At 39.8% G+C, this 20,986-nt stretch overlaps 1 protein-coding gene across 7 annotated transcripts in view; it reads left to right on the top strand.

The window, feature by feature from the left end:
* Window positions 1–20,986, top strand: part of RALGAPA2 (Ral GTPase activating protein catalytic subunit alpha 2) — a 312,686-nt gene that overhangs the window by 143,954 nt on the left and 147,746 nt on the right. The window lies entirely within an intron of this gene.

Below are 20,986 nucleotides of genomic sequence, written 5' to 3'. Positions count from 1 at the left end.
ATCTATGGGTCCTTATAGTAATTGAAAACTTTTTTTTTTTATTAAAGAAACCTATTTGTGGGGCACCTGAGTGGCTCAGTCAGTTAAGCGTCTGACTTTAGCTCAGGTCATGATCTCACAGTTCATGAGTTTGAGCCCCATATCAGTCTCTGTGCTGACATCCCAGAGCTTGGAACTTGCTTCAGATTCTATGTCTCCCCCTCTCTGCCCTTTCCCTGCTCACACTCTGTCTCTCTCTGTCTCTCAACAATAAATAAATGTTAAAAAAACATTTTTTAAAAACCTATTTGTAAAATAGATGTCTCACAGACTGTGTTCTATGGTACAATCGTATAAAACCATGGTTACATTTAATATAGTGGCCAATTCATTATGAAAACAAATATAGTCATTTCTGTATTTAAAATATCAATAGTAATACATTTTGAACAGCCAAAATGCATCACATTACAAACCAACGTTTTTGTTTGGACCAGTTTTAGCTAGTCTATTAACTTAATAATTTAATAGCTAAAACAGTGACCTTATCAAGTAGTATTTTCCCAAGTTCATGTGTAGTCTGAGTTTATTCGTTTATTAGTATGATTGAAAAATCATATAGTTTTATTAGTATGATTGAAAAAATGCTTTGAAATAGCTGTACTTTTCCTCCACTCTGAATTTAAAAAAAATTGATCCTGTTACTGGTTTAGAAAGAAAATAATTTGGATTGTAAGGACTTTCAAAATAACTATACATCATGAATAAAATTTGGGGTGACTTGTGGGACTGACTGCCCAGCCTTCCTGTGAAGGGTCTTCCACTTGGCTTCCTTCTGCCCAGCTCCTTTGTATCTGGTTGGCTGATGAGGGTAGAGGGTCTTTATTTCCCCGACTCCCACTGTGCCAGACTCTGTGCTGGCACCTGCGTGATGTTTTCCCACTGGTTTGTCTCTGCAATTCAGTTAGATAAATATCATAACACACTGTTTAAATAACAAAGGTTCAAAAAATATCAAGAACTTTTGCCCAATGCCACACACTAAAAAGGCTGTTAGAATTCACAGGAAAGGCGTGGTTTATTCCACAGGGTATGTCTTCCCCATTGATTCACAGCTAACAGGCCTGTCAGACAGTTGTTTGTTCTGATCCTTCCTCCTTCTGTCTTGTTCTACCTGGACTCCAGCCTTGGTCCCCCCACCTCAGACTCCTCCTGATTAGAGCGCCCTCCCACCTCCAACCCGAGATAGGTTTCCACAGCTGCCTCCCCAGCTCCTCACTGTCTTTCAACTGCTCTTCTAAAGCTGTTCCTCGTTGTTCTTAGTTTTTCCTAAAGCCTCAGCGGCTTTTTCACCTCAGTCTTCCCCAAAATATTTGGACATGAAAAGAGCTATGATTTAGATTTATTAAAAACAGTTCCTATTAATTTCATTGTTATTTAAAACATATGGAAAGATCAATATGTGTAAAATGGAAAGGGACAGCTGAGGAAAGGAATTTTATTTTCATGTTTCTAAGAACATATATCAAAGACTGGAACGTTTTCTTTGCTTAAAATAAGCAAACTATTTTTTAACAATGACTTACAGATTTAATGTCTTAATGTAATTTGTTACACATCAAAGTTAAATTCTCTTTTAAGTGCAAAGCCTATGTTAATGTAAAATTATTGCAAATTTGCATATAGAAATTTTGGGAAATATAGGTCTTTGTCATTTCCATCTATAATTTTGTATTAGCCTACTTTGTAATGCACAAAAAAGCATGGGGCCTGAGGTGGAAAAATGTGTATTGTTCAGCCCTGAGGTAACCATCTAGTGACAAATTTGAATTGTAACAGGATAAAGTCATGATTTAGTGTAATATAGTATGATATAGTGTAATAGTTAAGAGCATGGGCTTCAAGACAACCTGTCTGAGCTCCAGCCTTGGCTATACCTTGTCATTTGACTTCCCTATGCCTTTCTCCCCTAATATGTAAAATGCAGGTAATTGTGGTGCTTACCATAAGGGGTATTTGAAGACTTTGTGGAGCTAAAATATATAACGTACTCAATTCAGAGCCTGGACAAAACAGCCCTCAGTAAACATGAGCCCTTGTAATGACACTGAAGAGTATGAGGAAAAGAACATACTCTTATCGTAAAATGTTAATATTTTTCCTTCCCTGTGTATTTTCTCACTTTTGAACATACTCGTTTGACTAAAAGATATAATTAGGCATTGTGAAATTTCAGAACAGATGGAGAAATACCCTCTCCCCTTGCTGTAGGTCAGACCTAAGTAAAATGTTGATTTAACCCTCTTGGGATTCAGAATCATCGGCCACTGGCTCACTTTCTACCCACTCCTCACCCTGCCCAGTGTGCCATCTGTATGATGGGAATTAAAAAGCTGAACTCTGCATGTCCCCAGCTCCTGTGGCTGGGTTGGCACCCACTATGTCCTGTCCAACAGGGGCACCTACATGGTGGTTCTGGAAAGTACGCATAGGGAGTGGTGAGTGGCAGCTGTCACGGGGGTTCTGCTCAGGCACCTGTGTCATGGCGGCAAGGGCAGACAGTAGCTCTACTGGAACCGCTCTGTGGTATAGCTGGACGTTTCTGCTCACCACCTTGTTCCTGGACATGAAGCATTCATGCTGGGTTCCCTGGCACTTCTAGAAACTCTGTAAGCCATCCAGTGCTCTGATATAAATACCCTTTGTCCTCATCTCAGCCGAGTGGATTCTGTTGTCTGCAAGTAAGAACGTGGCTCAGGCAGGGAGCGCTCTGCATGCTACCATGGTGGGTGCTGGTGATACGTGATCAAAACTGTTCATATTTCAGTCGCTAAATGCACTTGTAGCATTTCTTTTTGCCCTCCCTTAATTTTAGCCATTTGTTTTGTAGCCAAGAATATTTCACTTGTTTCAGGAACCTTTTGCTTTTATTTAACTTTATGTTTTACTGAACCTTTTGCCATACCAGTGCTAAAGAAAACATAATTTTAAACATCGTATATGGAGTAATGTTCTTAGAAGTCAAAATAGCTCCTGATTTTCTTAACGGATGTTACAACCTCCTCTCCTGAGGTATATGATGGAATAATATAATAATAAACAGTCGTTTGTAAAAAGATCCCAAGGGGCCCCTCAATGAGCATAAGACTCAGCAGTGAGCTATGAAAGCAAGGTACAGGGGTGATACTTGTAAATTGGCCATACCTGACTCTTTTAATAACCCCAGACAGCCTGTATCATGCAGTGATATGTAATAATTGCATCACCTTTTCTCAGACAAAGAGTTATTCTTTGCTGAAAAGTTAGACTTATAACTAGAACCGTGTGTTGGATATACATACATTTATAAATATATTTAAAGCTAAACATAAATGAGTGTTGAATTTGAGGAAAAGTGCAGAATTAAGATGGCAAATTAGGAACCAATATATCCAAGGAAGTAATTCTAATAAACCTCTAAGGCACTTATTCTCTACAGCAAGTGATTCTTACCAAGGTTTAAATTCTTGATATTTGGAGTCAGTGCTACCAAGATAAACTGCATATTTATAAATTTAAAGGTCTAACTGATGTTTAGGGGATTAAATGGTAACCTTGATGTATATCAGAGGAGGAACTCTAGAAGGCTAACTTAAAAGTTTCATTGGAAAACAATGTTTTAAAACTATAGGGTGTACAGTGAATAGAAACAGGACTAATCCCAGACCTTATTCCTAAGGTTTTTAAGAACAGGGAAATGTATCTTCCAAGACATAATGATATAAGGTAGCTTCAAAATATATTCAACATTTGACTTTTATGGATGACAGACCACATATTGGGAGATGACAGACCTGGGAGATAGACTCAGCATTATCTCCCACTGGCCATGGGGCCCTTGCCTGAGCACACGAGACCAATGAATAAGTTGGACTAGAGGACCTCTCAGGCCCTCTCCTATTGAGCATTCTTGGATCCTCTGGTCTATTTTTAGGCATTTTGTTATTAGGGTCACATTGTTTTTTCCTGAAGATAGCAAAAGGTTCGATAATCTTTACATGTTGAGTATTTTTTCTCACCATTGTAACTACCTAGTCAGGTTCTGAGGGTGTAGACAGCGGTCTGATACACGTAAGTGAGTAGGTACGGGATCATTCAGCTTGTGCAAGAGCCAAATAAGTGGTACACACATTATAAGAATTGAACTGGGTTGAATACCCTTGTAGCCAAATTGGTTCGAAAGCAGCTCACAGAGGAGGTGGAATCGTTTTGAGCAGACTTTTCAGGGATGGATAGGATTTAAACTGTAGGATGAGAAGCAGGATGGAATTTCGCATGTCAGAGATACAGACCTTCTCAAGCCATGTTCGAGGAACAGTGACCATAGTGGTTTGTATTTAGTGCCAGATATGTGCTTGGAAATAATGTATGGACATAAATCTAGGCAGCCCTGTAGGGAACCTTGATTCAGCATCATTTTCATCCCATATGTATGGGGAGCCATTGAATGTTTTGAAGCACAAAACTCAACATTGCCAAAAAAGCATTTTAAGAAGCCTAAACCATAGTGGTTATGTGGGATGGATTATAGTCAGGAAGGAGTGATGGCAACAAACACAGAAAGGGAATTGCTGTAGTAGCCAAAGGCAAGGTAATGAGGGCCTCAGAAGGACTAAGAAACAGATGGCGTTTGTGTGAATAAATTTATTTATTTATATGTGCATATATGTGTAATGTGTATAGTTCTGTGTGTGTGTGTGTGTGTGTGAGAGAGAGAGAGAGAGAGAGAGAGGGAGAGAGAGAGAGAGAGAGAGAGAGAAAGTATTTCAGACAGGTTGGATATAGTGCTGAGAGGCAAGTGCCTGAGAAGATAGAGCCTGCTGGCACTATTCCCATTATATCTCAAAGCAAAAATTAATTCAGAAAGGCAAGAAGATGAATTGAGAAAAAGTGGGGGCAAGGTAGGATGGGACCCCTCTCTTTGTCATGGGCACTGCAGCACAAGGTCAGGTGAAACAGGTGTATGGAGAATACACTGAGGTAGGTGTTAGGAAATAGAAATGTGTTGGAAAGATTTCCAGGCACATTTCCTCTCCTCTTAACGTATCATATCATCTATTGGAATTTGAACAGTGATGTCCAAACTACAAATTTATTTATGCTTATTAACCTAGATTTTCTAAAGGTCTCTATTACCTTACGTTTTTGTTAGCTAATTTTGTTACTATTTGTTTTTGAAAGCACTTTGACACTTAAAAAAAGCTTTTATTTTTCTAAAAATAGTATTTATGAGTTTGAATTTACTTTTTTTTAATTAATGGGATTTTATTGAATAGAAGAGTTTACTACGGGAATAAATAAACTGTAAGTTTGACTTAGTTTTGATGGAAGAATAATGTTTACAAGGATAGGTGATATGTGTGAACCGTCTCCTGACATGTATTAATAAGTTAATAATTCTTATTATGTGCTTATTGTACAAATTCAGAGTAATAAAATGTAGACTCGATCACATAGTTAGTGTTATACCACCAAGTAACATCCACTGGTTCCTGCGTGTTTCCCATACGGTTTCATGAGAATGTATAAGCCATAGATTAGTCAAGTTTTACCAAAGAAAATTTTATTATAACTTTGCTTAGCTATCACTGACCATGGAGACTTAAGACAGATGACTGAACCAAAATAATAAACGGAGCATTTTGTTCTTTTCTTTCACAGCTGTAAAACCAGTAATTATTTTCATTAAGCTGTAGACTGAGCTCACTTACCCCTCATACGCCGCAGTTAAGGAAAGTAGAAATATGTAGAAGGTAACAGATGGGAGAGGCTTCAGTTAGGAGGTCTAACACATGTGCAGTGAGCCTGCTTCATAGCTTTAAAAAGTGTAAGACGATAGCAGCAGAGGCTGACCTGGAGAGGGAGAGGTTTACCTGAGGCCAGAGACTTGAGTTTTCTTTGATTTCCCTTTTTGGAGTTAAAGGTATAAAGACTTTCTTTCAAATAAATGCTATCAGTGAAGAATATGAATTATGATTTTAAATACGAGTTTAGCCATATGTGTTTAATAAGCACATGCTACACAAAATAAATTAAAGCGTAAAAATGCAATATAATAGCAACTCAGTGTATGTGGAAAATTGAAAGATTTTGTTCTTACTAAACTGTTACCATATGGTAAAGCATATAAGCTGACCTACATCCTTCAGTAGAAAAAATTGTTCTCTTGTGCCTTGAGGTCTCTTTTTGGAAGGAAACCCTACTGTGGCCTCTAACAAGGCCCAAGTCACCAGAATCTCCTTTCGTAAACTCACTGGAGTGCATCTTGTCTTTTCCCAGATGGAATAGACACTCAATAAATATGTTGATTGATTGAAACTAGAAACAAAAGGAAGACTTCGTTAAATCCATGTGGCATCATGGGGAAGATTGGATGACCAAAATAGCTGAGCTGAACCGTTCTGGTTGAGACTTTGGCCCCAACGATCAATTAATTGCAGGGCTGACGTGAACTTTCTGTAGTGGTGATGCAGCCATCATTCATTACCCTAGAACAATGACTCCTGGGACCAGGGGTGGTGGTGGTTGCTGCTCCGTCCCGTCTAGGGACACAGAGCAATGTCTGGAGATACTTTGGTTGTCACAAGAGGGGAAGGGGATGCACTGGTATCTAGCAGGTGGAAGCCAGAGATGTCATTAAACATTCTACAATGTACAGGACCACAATAAAGAATTTACGGTTCAGTGTCAATAGTGCTGTGCTGGGGGAACCCTGCCCTACAATAGTACCAGTGCTGATGACACCAGACTAGAAGAGCCAGCCTATGTAAATTAAATGACAAAACCCAGCAATCAAACAAGAATGAAAGACTAGCTGTCTCAACTTAACTAGGGAAATTAAACCCTACAAAAATTTAACCAGGGAGATTAAAGAGAGGCGAATGTTTTAGGTGGAACATTATGAAAATTGCCAGTAGTGGACTGTTTTTCAAAAGTGGGGTTCGATTTCATAGGGTTCAATTTATTTTTAAAAAAGAAAAACAATTTAAGAACTCAAGCATGGAGCCATCACATTAATTCAGAGTTACCAGGACAAATGCCTGAGGTGCATTTGGTCCGGAAGCCCAGTGTGAATGAGTGGTGTGGTCTGAAGTCACAGAGCCTGAAGCACTGCAAGTGTGAGTGGAGGCAGGGAGGAGTTGGGGTGGCTGTGCTCCCCTGTGCACACTGCCAAGTGACAGAGGAGGAAGGATGGCGAGAGAACAGCTTGCGTGGTGAGGAGTTGCCTTCTTTCAAATGTCTGGAGCCCTGCCTGCGGGGAGAGGGAGGTCAGACTGTCTTACTTCCAGAGTAGGGACTGATGGTAGACTCCAGCTCACCACCAGAGGCCTTTTCTAACCAGGTGTCCTATTAGGACCTGGCATGTGATTGGGGGTTTATAAGCTTCTCAGGCTCTGTCTCATCCAAGGCCAGCTGTTTGGGCCATCTCCTGGCAACCTGGGGAAAAGAGCTTGAGCCCTGGCCTTGCCTCCTCGAGTCAGTGAGCACATAGCCTCTTCTGGCTTGAGCTGCTTCATCTCGGAAATGGGGTTGTAATGGCTCTCTTTGGGGCTCTGGAAAGGTGAGGACACTTATGCCTTCAGTAGGTGCTAGTACGGTCACTACAGAAGGGATTCTCTTGTTGTTTGGAAAATCACTTGTTGACCTGCAAGAGCTTCTTTTCCATTTAGAATTCCATGAAGATTTTAAGAAATTCACATTTTTCTTCAGGCAGAGAACTGAGACAGAGAGGTGGCTTCTAGAGGCATTACAAATACCAAATTGTACTTAGGTCTTAACTCCCATGTGTAAAGGATCTATTTTTGAATATAAGAGATTTTAAATCATGACTGTGGTTTATAATCCATGAAGGATAGGTTTGGATACAAGGAAATAATGTCCAGAAAAGCCTTCTAAATTGCAAGTTTTGTTTCTGTGAGAAAGTGCTCTCCTTGTGGGGAATAATCTCTTTTTGTCTGTTAATTCCTTTTTAATACATAACAATAAGTGGGAGTGTGGTAATTGCAGATTGTTCAGCTATTAATGCTATTTACAGGAACACATTTTAGAGAGAACATTGTTTTCTGAAGAAACAATAAACAATGGCTTTTCTTTTGTTCTCCCATGGAAAAATATTCTTTGGTAGGTATTTGTGGGCTAGAGAAATTTTAGAAGAAGAGAATCTTTTCATAGTAAGACATTAAAAGAAATTACCTGACTTCCCCCACCCCACTACTGGAGTCTCACGTTGAATGTGTGCAGCATGGTCCTTTTGTCAAGACCCAGGCCGTTTGTGTCACCTATTTGCTTCCCTCCTCTGGATCCCCATGGAGTGCTAGGCTGTCCCCCTGCAGGAGCTCTATGCACTTGGTCTGCCCTCAGTCTCAGCTTCGCAGAGCTGTCCTCTACCCCTGAGGGGTCATTGCTGGAAGGCAGGGGCTATGCTTTATTCCACCTCATTCCCCTCACAGCAGCTGATGTGGTACCTGCAACTGAGTTAGTTAGCACTCAAGAACTTTGTCAACTTACTGTGAAATGTTCTTGAGATTATCAAAATGACATGGGTTTCATTTCAGACTCCCTTTTTAATGAGTGGGTATTAAATTTGTTCCAAGTTTTATTTTTCAGCTGATCCTAGAAAAATTAATATTTTAATAAGACCATAATTTAAAAGGCCCACTAGGGGCGCCTGGGTGGCGCAGTCGGTTAAGCGTCCGACTTCAGCCAGGTCAAGATCTCGCGGTCCGTGAGTTCGAGCCCCGCGTCGGGCTCTGGGCTGATGGCTCAGAGCCTGGAGCCTGTTTCTGATTCTGTGTCTCCCTCTCTCTCTGCCCCTCCCCCGTTCATGCTCTGTCTCTCTCTGTCCCAAAAATAAATAAAAACGTTGAAAAAAAATTTTTTTTAAAAATAAATAAAAGGCCCACTATAATTTAATACAAACACCGATGGATACGGCTTCAGAATTTACAAAATCCTTCCTGGTCTGTCTCCGTTGCATTGTGAGAGCACCGTGAGGCAGGTTGTGTTTTCACTCCCATTTACAGGTGATGAAATTGCTGCCCAGGAGACAAACTACCTGCCCAAGATCAGAGAGCAAAGTAGTTGTACCTTTTAGGAGTTTTCTATCCAAATCCCTCCTCTTCCTTTTCCTCATTCTTCCCAACATCTGCCTAAAAGCAACTTTGTTTAAAGAAAGTGCTTTCGGGATACCTGGGTGGCTCAGTCAGTTAAGCATCCAACTTGAGCTTAGGTCATGATTTCATGTTTCGTGGGGTTTGAACCCCACATCGTGCTCTCTGCTGTCAGCACAGAGCCCACTTCAGATCCTCTGTCCTCTTTCTCTCTGCCCCTCCCCTGCTTTCTTTCTCTCTCTCTTTCTCTCTCTCTCTCTCTCTCATTCTCTCTTTCTCTTTCAAGCATAAATAAACATTAAAAAAAAAGAAAGTACTTCTGAAGCCCCCCCCCAAGTGAATTTCATTATGTGTAAATCAAAAAACAAAATGTTAAACAGATATTCCTAGAATTCGAAGCACCGAGCCATTTGTCAACCCATTAGAGGTATTGGAATTATTCTAGATGGTCTAATTCCTTTCCTTTACCTCTTTCCTTCCTGCTGTGCTGGGATTCAAGTGCACTGGGCTCTCCCTCATAAGAACAAACCGGCCAGGGGCTGTCTCAGGTTTGCTGAAACTACTGCTTTGTTAATGCTTCTAACCCGGGGTTTCCTCAGAAGTGGGTGGACAGCTAGCTCCCTTGGGGAATTTTCTCTCAGATTTAAGCCATTCTTGAGAGCTCATTGTCCAAACACATATTAAATTGCAAAAAAGAAGAAGAACACATTATATGTCTGCTGCCCAAGATGAAACTAAAACGTTACCTGTTGGGACTGCTCTACATGTTATGTCCAGTCCTCCAACACATTGGTGCAGTAGGTTTGTAGACCCCCAGAATTGAATGACCAGCACATTGCCCATATTTCTCTTCCTTTCTTTTTTCTTTTTTTTTTTTTAATATAGAGCACAAAACGTGGAAAGCTTCGATTTTGCTCCCACGTGTAGGTGGAGTAATTTTACTTACAAGGAAACAAACTAGAGAGTGTGCATTTTGTGTTATCCTATAATGAAAAGAATGGATAATAATCATATTCCAAAACTTATTTCCTTTCCAGTATGAGAACACACCAGAAGACACCGAATAGCTTTTCCTTTTTAACTTGTTCCTGGTCATGGGCTAGGAGAGAATGGAGAACTCCATGCCACCAGGCAGGCTCACCTTCATCCACACTTGAGAACCAGGCTTCCCAATTTCAGCAAGGGAGAAGGAAACACTTTTAAATTCACTAGACACTCATCTTTAACAGCATCAAAAGCTCTAAGGCTTTTAGCAGAGTTGAGGCTTCAAGTAAATGAACACGGAAGTCACAAATTATGTGGGGAAAATAGGGATCCTGGTTTCTTGCTGGAATCCTGGGAGATTTCTTGGTGTTTTTTCCATAGAATCCTTCTGACAGTGCGTATGCTTCACTTCCATGGGTGCATGCACAGACCCATGCAATTTCTATCCAGGGGTTTCCTAAGAATATTTTGATGGGAGACTCATTTCTCTTTAGAGCATAGCATTTTATACCCAGTTCCCTCATTTGATAATATTTCTCTGAGAATGATCTGTGTATATTTTGGAGGCACATTTTTTAAAAAGTTTATTTATTTTGAGGGAGAGAGAGAGAGAGAGAGAGAGAGAGAGAGAGAGAGAGAATCCCAAGCAGGCCTCACACTATCAGTGTGGAGCCCAGTATGGGCCTTGAACCCATGAACGGTGAGATCATGACCTGAGCCAAAATCAAGAGCCAGATACTCAACCGACTGAGCCACCCAGGTGTGCCTTGGAAGCACATGTTTAAGCCAGAGCATTTAATGACTTCACTTGAAAGTATAGCTCTAAAAAGCATTAACTGCATTTATAAACGATTATTAGGCAAAGTGAATGAGATGAAAGAATAATTTGTGTTTCAGAGCTAAATAATGGCCTCAGGATGATGCTCTGGGTCTACATACGAGGCCCCTTATTCACAGATGTCAAATGGTGCTTCACTGACCCTGCATTAACATTTTCTCTTCCTAAAGAAGAGGAGCGTGCTTGGGTTTGTGTCCAGACCTTGGGGGCAATTTCTGGCCTTCATCGATCTCCTACTCCATCTCTGTAAGTGAAAGAATTGAATGATGATCTCTTAGATCTTTCTTCTCTAGGTTTTCACAGTTCCAGAGGAACACAAGAAATATCCTTGTTACCCAAATTCAGTAGAGAGATGTCTTCCCTACTGAATTTTCCATACTTTATGCTAAGGTAGTGCAAGTGTACAATCTGGATTCTAGCATGAGAGTGACATGAGTATTCTGCTTGACACCATTGGCAGTGTTGACTGAGACTTCACTGCACCTTGCAGCCATGGCATTAGGCTATACCTGAACATATTAATAAGCCTGTGGTTTCATCTAAACCACATTTCTTTTGTATATTCTAAGAATATATTTCCAGCTGATGCATTCCTGAGACAGGATGCACAGTATACCTGGGGAGAGTATGGCTGCCTGTTCCTGTGGTACCTATATTAATTATAGGAGTGCATGTTTTACTCATTGCAGTAATTCCTACCTTAATGATCTTACTTGCACAATTATGCTCTATAAGCACATTTCTAACTATCCTGTTATCTGTGATGTCAGTTACTTTTTGCTTCTGCTTCTGCTCCAGAACCTTGCAAAAGCTGAGGAGGAGTGGGGTGGAGGAGCCAATGGAGAGACTTGAGCTGGCTGCCTCAGAAAAAGCAGATTTGAACATCCTCCTATCCCACCCCATCTACCCCACTCCCGGGCCCTTATAAATTCTTGGGATGTACAAACACCTCTCTGTGTCAACTTGGCCCCCAGGTTTGGTCTCATTGCAGAGTGCTGCATCTATTTGCTCTGAGTGCACCTCATACACACGGGAGTCAGATGCAGCTATGACACTTTTGCTGTCATTACTCGCCAGCAGACCTCATTTGCTGAAGTCCCATGTCAGGAGTTAATAACTGCTCTGAGCATCTGCATCAATCTCATTAAACCAGCCTGTACAAACTGTAATGTTGGAGATTTGAGGCTTATCAGGGTCACAACTAAGACAGTCATTACATAGTCAGGCTGTGGTGTCTTCAAGGCATGATTGGTACAGCTGGTAAGTCACTTCTGTCTACAACCCTCCAGCAGTTTTTTTCACCTTATGGAATAATGAATGTGTTGAATTTCCTGGTGGGGTTGCCGTCTCCCTGTTAGTCTCCCCAGTGAGCTGTGAAATGCCCATTATAGGAAGCATACATTGAAAGCAGCTCCCCCAATCCATGGGCTGCAAGAAGGGTGTTGTGTTGGTCAGAGTAAAAGGGGCTTTATGTTCTGTTCATATTGCTGTTCATATGTTCTTAGGGCTGAGAGAACAACTCAGTTCATACGACAGAGGGTGAGTTCTTACTCAGTGCATCTGATCTCCAAGCATCCTGAACATCCTTGCTCTAATTTGCTAATCCCCAAAAATATTTTGAGAAAAGGCTACTTGAGGTGTGGATACCACATCACAGGCTCTGGGTTTCTTCCCACCCCGGAAACAACAGGTCTTTCCATTTTAGACTTCCACAATTTCCCAAGATCAGGAAGGATGTCCATTCACAGTGCTTCTATTCAGTGGTGTACTGGAGATTACAGCCAGAGCATTCGGGTAGGAAAATGAGATAAAAAGAATCCAGTCTTGAAAGCAAGTAGGAAAGCTATCTATATTCACAGGCAATATAATCTTGTATATAAAAACCCCAAGGAATTGCAACATTCACAAAAATCCCCTATTAGAATAAATACATTAATTCAGCAAGATTACAGGATCTATATACAAAATTAACTATGTTTCTATGCACCACAGTGGACAGTTTGAAAATGAAATTAAGACAGTTTCATTAATAGCATCAAATGAATATTTGAACAAAATATTTAGGAATAAATATAACCTAGGAAATGAAAGAGATACACTGAAAACCAAAAAACATTGCTATAAGAAATTAAAGAAGACCAAAATAAGTCAAAAAATGACCCGTGTTCCTGGATTGGAATGCTTAATATTGTTAAGATGACAATACTCCCCAAATTCATCTGCAAATTCAATGGGATCCTTATCAAAATTCCAATTTTTACAGAAATGGAAAAAGCTGATCCTAAAATTCTTAGGCAATTGCAAGGAACCTTGGATAGACAAGACAATCTTGAAAAAGAACAAAGCCAGAGGACTCAGAGTTCGCTATTCAAAACTCACTGCAGGGGCACCTGGGTGGCTCAGTTGGTTGAGCATCCGACTTTGGCTCAGGTCATACTCTCACTCATGACTTGAGGGTTTGAGCCCCACGTCAGGCTCTATGCTGACAGCTCAGAGCCTACGCCCTGTTACGATTCTGTGTCTCCCTCTCTCTATTCCCCTCCCCTGTTCATGCTCTGTCTCTGTCTCTCTCTCAAAAATGAAGATGAAAAAAGTTAAAAAAAAAACAAAACTCGCTGCAAAGCTACAGTAATCAAAATGGTGCTGGTGCTGGTAAAAGGTTGGATATATAGATAATGGAATAGAACTAAAAGTCCAGAAATAAACCTATATATCTCTGGTCATCTGATTTCCAACAAGGGTGCCAAGACAGTTTAGTGGGAAAACAGTAGTCTCTTCAACAAGCAGTGCTGGGACATCTGAATATCCACATGCAAAAGTCTGCAGTTGTATTCCTGCCTCAGACCATATATAGACATTAATTCAAAATGGACCAAAGACCTAAATATAAGAGCTAAAACTATAAAACTCCTAGATATGACACCAAAAGTACAAGCAACAGAAGAAAAAATGTAAAAATTGTACTTCATCAAAATTAAAAATTTTTGCACAACAAAGTTTACCATCAAGCAAGTGAAAGACAACCCACAGAATGGTAGAATATATTTGCAAATCATATATTTGATTAAGGGTCTAATGCCCAGAATACATAAAAAAGTTTTATAACTTAATAGCCAAAAGACAAACAGCCTCATTTAAAAGTGGGTGAAAGACTTAGACATTTCTCCAAGGAAGATATCATAATGGCCAACAAAGCATGTGAAAAGATGTGAAAAGAATAAAAGATTAGTCACTAGGGAAATGGAAATCAAAGCTACATTGAGATGCCACTTCATACTCTCTAGAGTAGTTATAATAATTTTTAAAAAACACAAAAAACTAGCATGTTGGCGAGCAAGTGGAGAAATTGGAACCCTCATATATTACTGGTAAGAATGTGAAATGGTGGGGCGCCTGGATGGCTCAATCGGTTGACTGTCCAACTTCTGCTCAGATCATGATCTTATGGTTCATGAGTTCGAGCTCCACACCAGGCTGTCTGCTCTCATCTCAGAACCTGCTTCAGATCCTCTCTCTCCCTCTCTCTCTGCCCCTACCCAACTCACTCTCTCTCTCTCTCTCTCTCTCTCTCTTTCTCTCTCAAAAATAAACAAAAGACTATGAAAGGGTGAAGCTGCTGTGGAAAACAGTTTGTTCCTCAAAAGTTAAACATAGAATTACCTTATGAACCAGCAATTCCATTTCTAGGTATATACCCCAAAGTATTGACAGTAACTATTCAAACAAAAACTGGGTCACAGATTTTCATAGCAGCACAATCACCAAAAGGTGGAAACAACCTGAATATCCATTAACTGATGATTGGATAAACAAATGTAGTATATCAACACAGTGGACTATTATTTAGCCACAAAAAGGAATAAAGTATTGCTACATGCTGCAACATGTATGAACTTAAAACACCTGCCCAAATGAGAGAAGCCAGGTTAAAACAAAAACAAAAACAAAAACAAAAACAGTCATGTGGTCTATGTGTCCGTATCCTGAAATGTCCAGGATGGGCACATCTGTAGAGACAGAAAGCAGATTAGAGGTTGCCTATAGGCAGGAATGGTGAAGGACTGCTAATGGGTAGACGGTTTCATTTTGAAGATGTTCTCAAATTAGATAGTGGTGATAGGACACAATTTTATGAAAATGCCGAAAACTACTAAAATATACACTTTAAAGGGTGATTTTTAGTACATGTAAATTATATCTCAATAAAGCTCTCCCTGGTGGTCTAGTGGTTAGGATTCAGCACTGTCAATAAAGCTCTTACAGACAACAAAGTGAAAAAGAAGCAGTTAAGACAATCTGGTGACATACCAACTTTAGTATAAAATAAAATTCATATAGTGTTTCTTAAACTCAGTCAGCCAACCAATCGCTCTTTTTTTCCTGAAGCAGACAGTCCTGATGAGTTTAAAGGCTAGCAAAATTCTTCCTCACAGATGCAGAATTAATTGCAAGCAGTCATAAAAAAACATTCAAGGCTCTCTCCTTAGGGCTGAGGGTTGCAGCAACTTTTTCTGCCCTCTGCCTGATGTTCTGTCACTCCTGAAATCCTGATGTCATACAAATGGTCAGAGCCACTCAAGTGGCCATCAGAAATTCATTTCACATTTCTCACTCCCTTTTTCCTTTGTACACTGCTGTCAGGGAAACTGTGTCTTCTCCATAGTATATTTCATGGTGAGAAGTACTAGGTGACTTTGTTTCTCCAGCTACAGAACCCAATTACTCTGTCCTGTCATATTTCTCCTGGCCTTCATAATGTAGTTACACTCAGAGAGGTCACATTTTTCCAGCACTTACACAAGTCTCTGCTTCTTCTCCAAACAGATCACACCATACTCGGCCCTTTTAAACAGATAATGTATAACACATACTACCTATTCCTTGACTCAGATCTTGAAAGTAATCTTTAGCTTTGCCCTGCTATGTGTTTAGTGTCAGTGACTTCTCTGGAAGCTCAGTGCTTAAGACATGATCTGCCATGCTTCTTTTAAAGGCCATAATCATAAAGGCTTTATTTTTATCAACAAAAATCCTACCTGAACCAATGTAGACCATGAAGAAGCCAGGTAGCAGCTTGAGGTATGTAAAGAGCGTCTTCTGCACAGAGCTGAGGGAGCAAAGTCCTACTAGCAGAAGCAAGTGGCCCAGGCCTTGAGACTTTGAAGGATCTGTTCTTCTGGTAACTAATTTTTCTTTCTTTCTTTTTTTTTTTTTTTTTTTTTTTGGTCACTCAGCATTTCTGAGCTTTGCTAATAGAGAGATAATTGATACTTTCAAATATGTTCTTGAGGTACTGCAGGATTGTGGCTGCCTTTTTGATTGTTAAAGTTTAAATTATATTCAGGGTTAGTGTTAAAAGTACCCTTTTACATTCAAATATTTTTATAATTAGTAATTACACTTGGGTGTGGAATGAGTTGAACCTTTTCATTAACCAGATTAATGAGATAACCAGATCTGAACATTCTCCCTTTTACCAAACAAAAGAGCTCCCTCTAGAATTTTCTAGATAAAAGGCAGGTACGTTCCCTGAAAAATGGTGAAGTTATTCATTACGCAGCATTTTATTTTTCTTAAAGTAAAAAATTAAAGAAGCAGTTCAGTGATTCTGTATACATGAGTTTTATTTCTTAGCAGCTCTGTTTGCCTTCCTGGAAGGTCTGAGTGACTTTAGGTGGCATAACCGGACCCGTCTGCCCCTGAGGAGCAGGCGCAAGTCCGCTAAGGAAAGGCAGGGAGACAGATGGTCGGCTATTGTGTTACAACCATCATCTGCTGGGCCATGAGCAAATATTAAGTGAATAATATATATGTAATTGGTGTGAAAGTACAGTTGCAACATTTCTAATTCCGTTTGAACGATGGCTACTTCTTGAACATTTCTGTTTCATAGAACACTATACTGAAATGTTTTTGTTTACAGGGTTAATCCATTTTAAACTGCTTTAAAGTGAACATTTTCCCCCATTTTTGACACCACTGTGCAATATTTTGAATTGAAATGGCCTGTAATGGCCCTTTTTTTTTTATTTTCCATAACAACATGAGCACTAAATTATAGCTGTGCAATTATGTAAACAATGGAAATGCTTCCAGAATGAATCCTTCCTTTTAAATTTTCATTTTGTGTAATTGTTGGAAGGTTTGGAGCCATAATAAACAAAATTATTTTACACATTTATCGTTCTAAAGGTCAATTATAAGAGAACTAAAGAAACAACGCTATGCAAAATGAATAAACCAATTTCTGTTGCCATCACCATATGTTTTTCTTATCACTTATGGTTTTTCCAGTTACTGTGTACATAGCATTCAATTAAAGCGATTCATTTACCAGGCTGAATGCAGTTTGTGTTTATAGAACGGTGCTTTGGAGGAGAGGAAACAACATGCCTCTATTTGAATTACCTGATTTTTTGTAAGATCAGTGATAAGAGACAGATGTTCTCACCAGTTACTTTCTCATAAGCTGGAATCTTTTGATAAGCTGCAAATTCACAATTATCATCTTACAGTGCAGCTTTCACACTCACTGTGTAGCATGCGTGTGGACTTTTAACCAGAAACAGGAGAAAAATACTAGTTTGGTGGTCTTTTTACTATATGGCAGCATGTTGCAGAATGAATTTTATTTCCTTTGAAAAAAACATGTGAAAGAACTTTGTGCTTCACACTGGTCAGTTCTCAAAAATACGCCTAATTCCTGTTTTAGAGTCCATTTTTCATTGGACTTATTGTTTAGCTTATTGTTTTTAGTCTATTTAGAGTATGGAAAAAGAAACTAATTTTTGCTACCAGAGTCACTTGTTTCAGGCAAATTCTAGAACTCCTTAGAAAAATGGAAGCTAGAAAATCTAAAAATACCATTTTCCTGTTTTGATTTTATTATTTGCCTTAGAAATTATATACATTATAATGGCTATAATGCTTTGCTAGGAATGTTATTTGAGAGCACTAATGTCTAGAGGTTTTTAATATCTGGGATAATGTCAACTAAGAGTCTTATTTATGCCACCTTCAAAATCTTCTAAAATGTTCTTTCCGAATATCAGCAAAATAATAGTCCAGAGAATTCTACAAACAAAACCTACAAAGTAAATTCTAGAAAGTAAAATCCTTCAGAGCCCTTCCTTTTTGAAAAAAAAAAATCATTTTTTTTACTTGTCACCGTCTTTACTCCTGTATGGTACTTTTCAGTTCAGTTTAGAAAGGCATGTGTTCACATCTATGTCATTAGATAGGACTCTGTGGGAGGGAGTCATCCCATTTAATGGAAGAGAAACATGAAGCTCTAGGCATGACATGATCTGCCTGCAGTCACATACACTCGGCCTTGAACCTAAGCTTTGAGACCCCAGTCCCAGTGCACTTTTCATCACACCAGGGTTTGAGTGCAGGGGCATTTCCTACTGGTAGTCACAGGAGAGGTTTCACTAAACAGCCTCCAGTCACCCAGGAAGAACGATGGCCCCTTTCCTCATCTCCATCAGTCCTTGATACTCTCTCAGCTAGGCCAGTTGGAGCAGGTACAGAACTCTCACACCACCCTGAAGACCAAACCGCCCTTTGTAACAAGGGGAGCCTCCATCAGATAGTGATATGTAGCAAAAATTCAGTAGCCTTGATTTACTGTTACTGTATTGACATAGGACTATTTTCTACTTGTGACATAGGACACTGATTTTCCAGAATAATATTATTTAAGTTTAAAAAAAATGAGTTGCTTTGAAAAAGAGACAAATAATGTTCACTTTGGATGTAAATTTGGCAGAAGGCATGAGGTTGTACATGAATAATTTGACCATTTGGGAAGCACAGTCCGTTCTATATATGAAGCCTTGGAGTCTGTGCAAAAAGTTTCAGAGTCTCAAGATTTTTATTTTTTCAGAGAGTCCAGCAATAGCTATGATCTTACCGTGATTAAAGTGGGAGGAGAAGGTGAAAGAAGATTCTACTAGATACGAGTGGAGCCCTCAATGGATGTCCCTCCATTGAGTATATGCAGCTGTTCTCTTTTAAGCACCACACAGTCATTCCTAACTTCAACATGTCATCACAAAGACAGAATCTTTGGGTTGTTCCATTTCAGTATGGACAAGCAAAATAAGCAGGCATATGGCCATAATTTGGCTGACTAGCCATTCAGTTCCCTCTTTGACTCCCACATTACCCCTACCCCAGTGCTGCCTTTAACTGGCGACAGCTACCCAGGCCCCACTTCTCCTCAGGGCTCTGTCTTACGTGGGTGGCATAGTAGGGTAGGCTAGCCATCTGTTATTTTGCCCTCTCTTTCCAATCTTCTTGCCCATAGAAACAGGTTCCGTTGAAGTGACTGGCGCAGATCCAGAGGCGGGGAGCCGTGTGACTCTATCTCGGCTTCATGTGTTTCTGCTGTCTTTAGCATTGGTGGCAACTTAGTAATTTTTGGTGCATGCCCCATTTACAGAGCACTTCACTTTTACACACATGAATCTTATGAAGCAAAATGATTTCATTTACAAATTCTGGCCTTAGCTTGTTAAAGGATTTAGCTCCTAATTCCCATAAACTTGTCACAGAAAATTTTTTTTAATTAAAATTCTAAATTCCAGTGGTGAAAATGGCTTATTTAAGTTTGTGCCAAAGATTTTAAAAATCTTCAGGGTTCAAGGCTTAGTTCCTCATCTCAACAGATGGAATGAACACAAACATAACCAAGTTAACATGGTGGTTGTTTGCATTATTAATCTTCAGATACACAGCATTCTGCTACCTTGCTGGCCAGGTTGACATGAATCCTTTCAGTGTGGCATATGTCAACAGAAATGTTCTTCCATCTGCTGCCGGGTAGCTTGATGCCTGATATTCCTAGACAAGGCCCAGCACAATGCGCACCTCTGTGAGTAATTACAGGTGTGTGGTGAGGAGCCCAGGGCATTAATCAGAGGCTTAATTATGAAAAAGGTGGATCTTTTGTTCCACTCTTGGAGCATGAGTTTACTACACACTTTCTAAACTACAGCATCCATCTGCTCAGCCCCTTAGAATGTTTGCCTTGGCTGATATGGACCCTAAAGTGTATCAAAGGACATGATTAAAGCAGGGTTAAACATTAACTTGGGAGAAGTGTGGTTCAGGTTTTTCTTTCCTCCCCTCCTTTATCTGTTTACCTATCTCTGTATTTTTGGTATAGGAAAAGCTCTGCTGAAACGCTAAAACTTTAAATTAGTACTAGCTAAACTACCACATATGAGCTCTAATGGAGTAAGCACAGGATAGTCATTTTAAGGATATGAACAGCACAATTTGTAGAAACCAAATAAATCCATTACATAGGGACAAAAACAAGTCTTGGGAAAAAAATGTATTGTGAACACATAAAAATTCTCTTTCAAGATTAACAGATTGTGAAATGAGGTAAAGGACTTAACGTGTTAGGATTTAGTGTGTTGCTACTACTTTGTTCTAATTTAATCAAATTGAATCAGGATTATTTTATTCATTTATTTTAAGTTTATTTATTTTCAAACAGAGAGTGTGTGTGTGTATGTGTGTGTGCGAGTGGATGAGGGGCAGAGAGAGAGGGAGAGAGAGAATCCCAGACAGGTTCCACACTGTCAGTACACAGCTTGATGCCGGGCTTGATCTCACGAACCGTGAGGTCATGACCTGGGCCAGCTCAAATCAAGAGTCAGACACTTAACCAACTGAGCCACCCAGGTGCCCCAGGATTATTTTAAAGGATTTTTAAAATAGCCATAGAAAAGAAATCAGATTTTTTTTTAATTTTTTTTCAACGTTTATTTATTTTTGGGACAGAGAGAGACAGAGCATGAACGGGGAAGGGGCAGAGAGAGAGGGAGACACAGAATCGGAAACAGGCGCCAGGCTCTGAGCCATCAGCCCAGAGCCTGACGCGGGGCTCGAACTCACGGACCGCGAGATTGTGATCTGGCTGAAGTGGGATGCTTAACCGACTGCGCCACCCAGGCGCCCCAAGAAATCAGATTTTTTAAAATTTTGCTTCTTGGCTTGTATTTTGAGACTAACTATAGAT

This window comes from Acinonyx jubatus, chromosome A3, assembly GCF_027475565.1.
Source record: "Acinonyx jubatus isolate Ajub_Pintada_27869175 chromosome A3, VMU_Ajub_asm_v1.0, whole genome shotgun sequence".
NCBI lineage: Eukaryota > Metazoa > Chordata > Mammalia > Carnivora > Felidae > Acinonyx > Acinonyx jubatus.
This window is presented reverse-complemented; position numbering and strand designations above follow the sequence as displayed.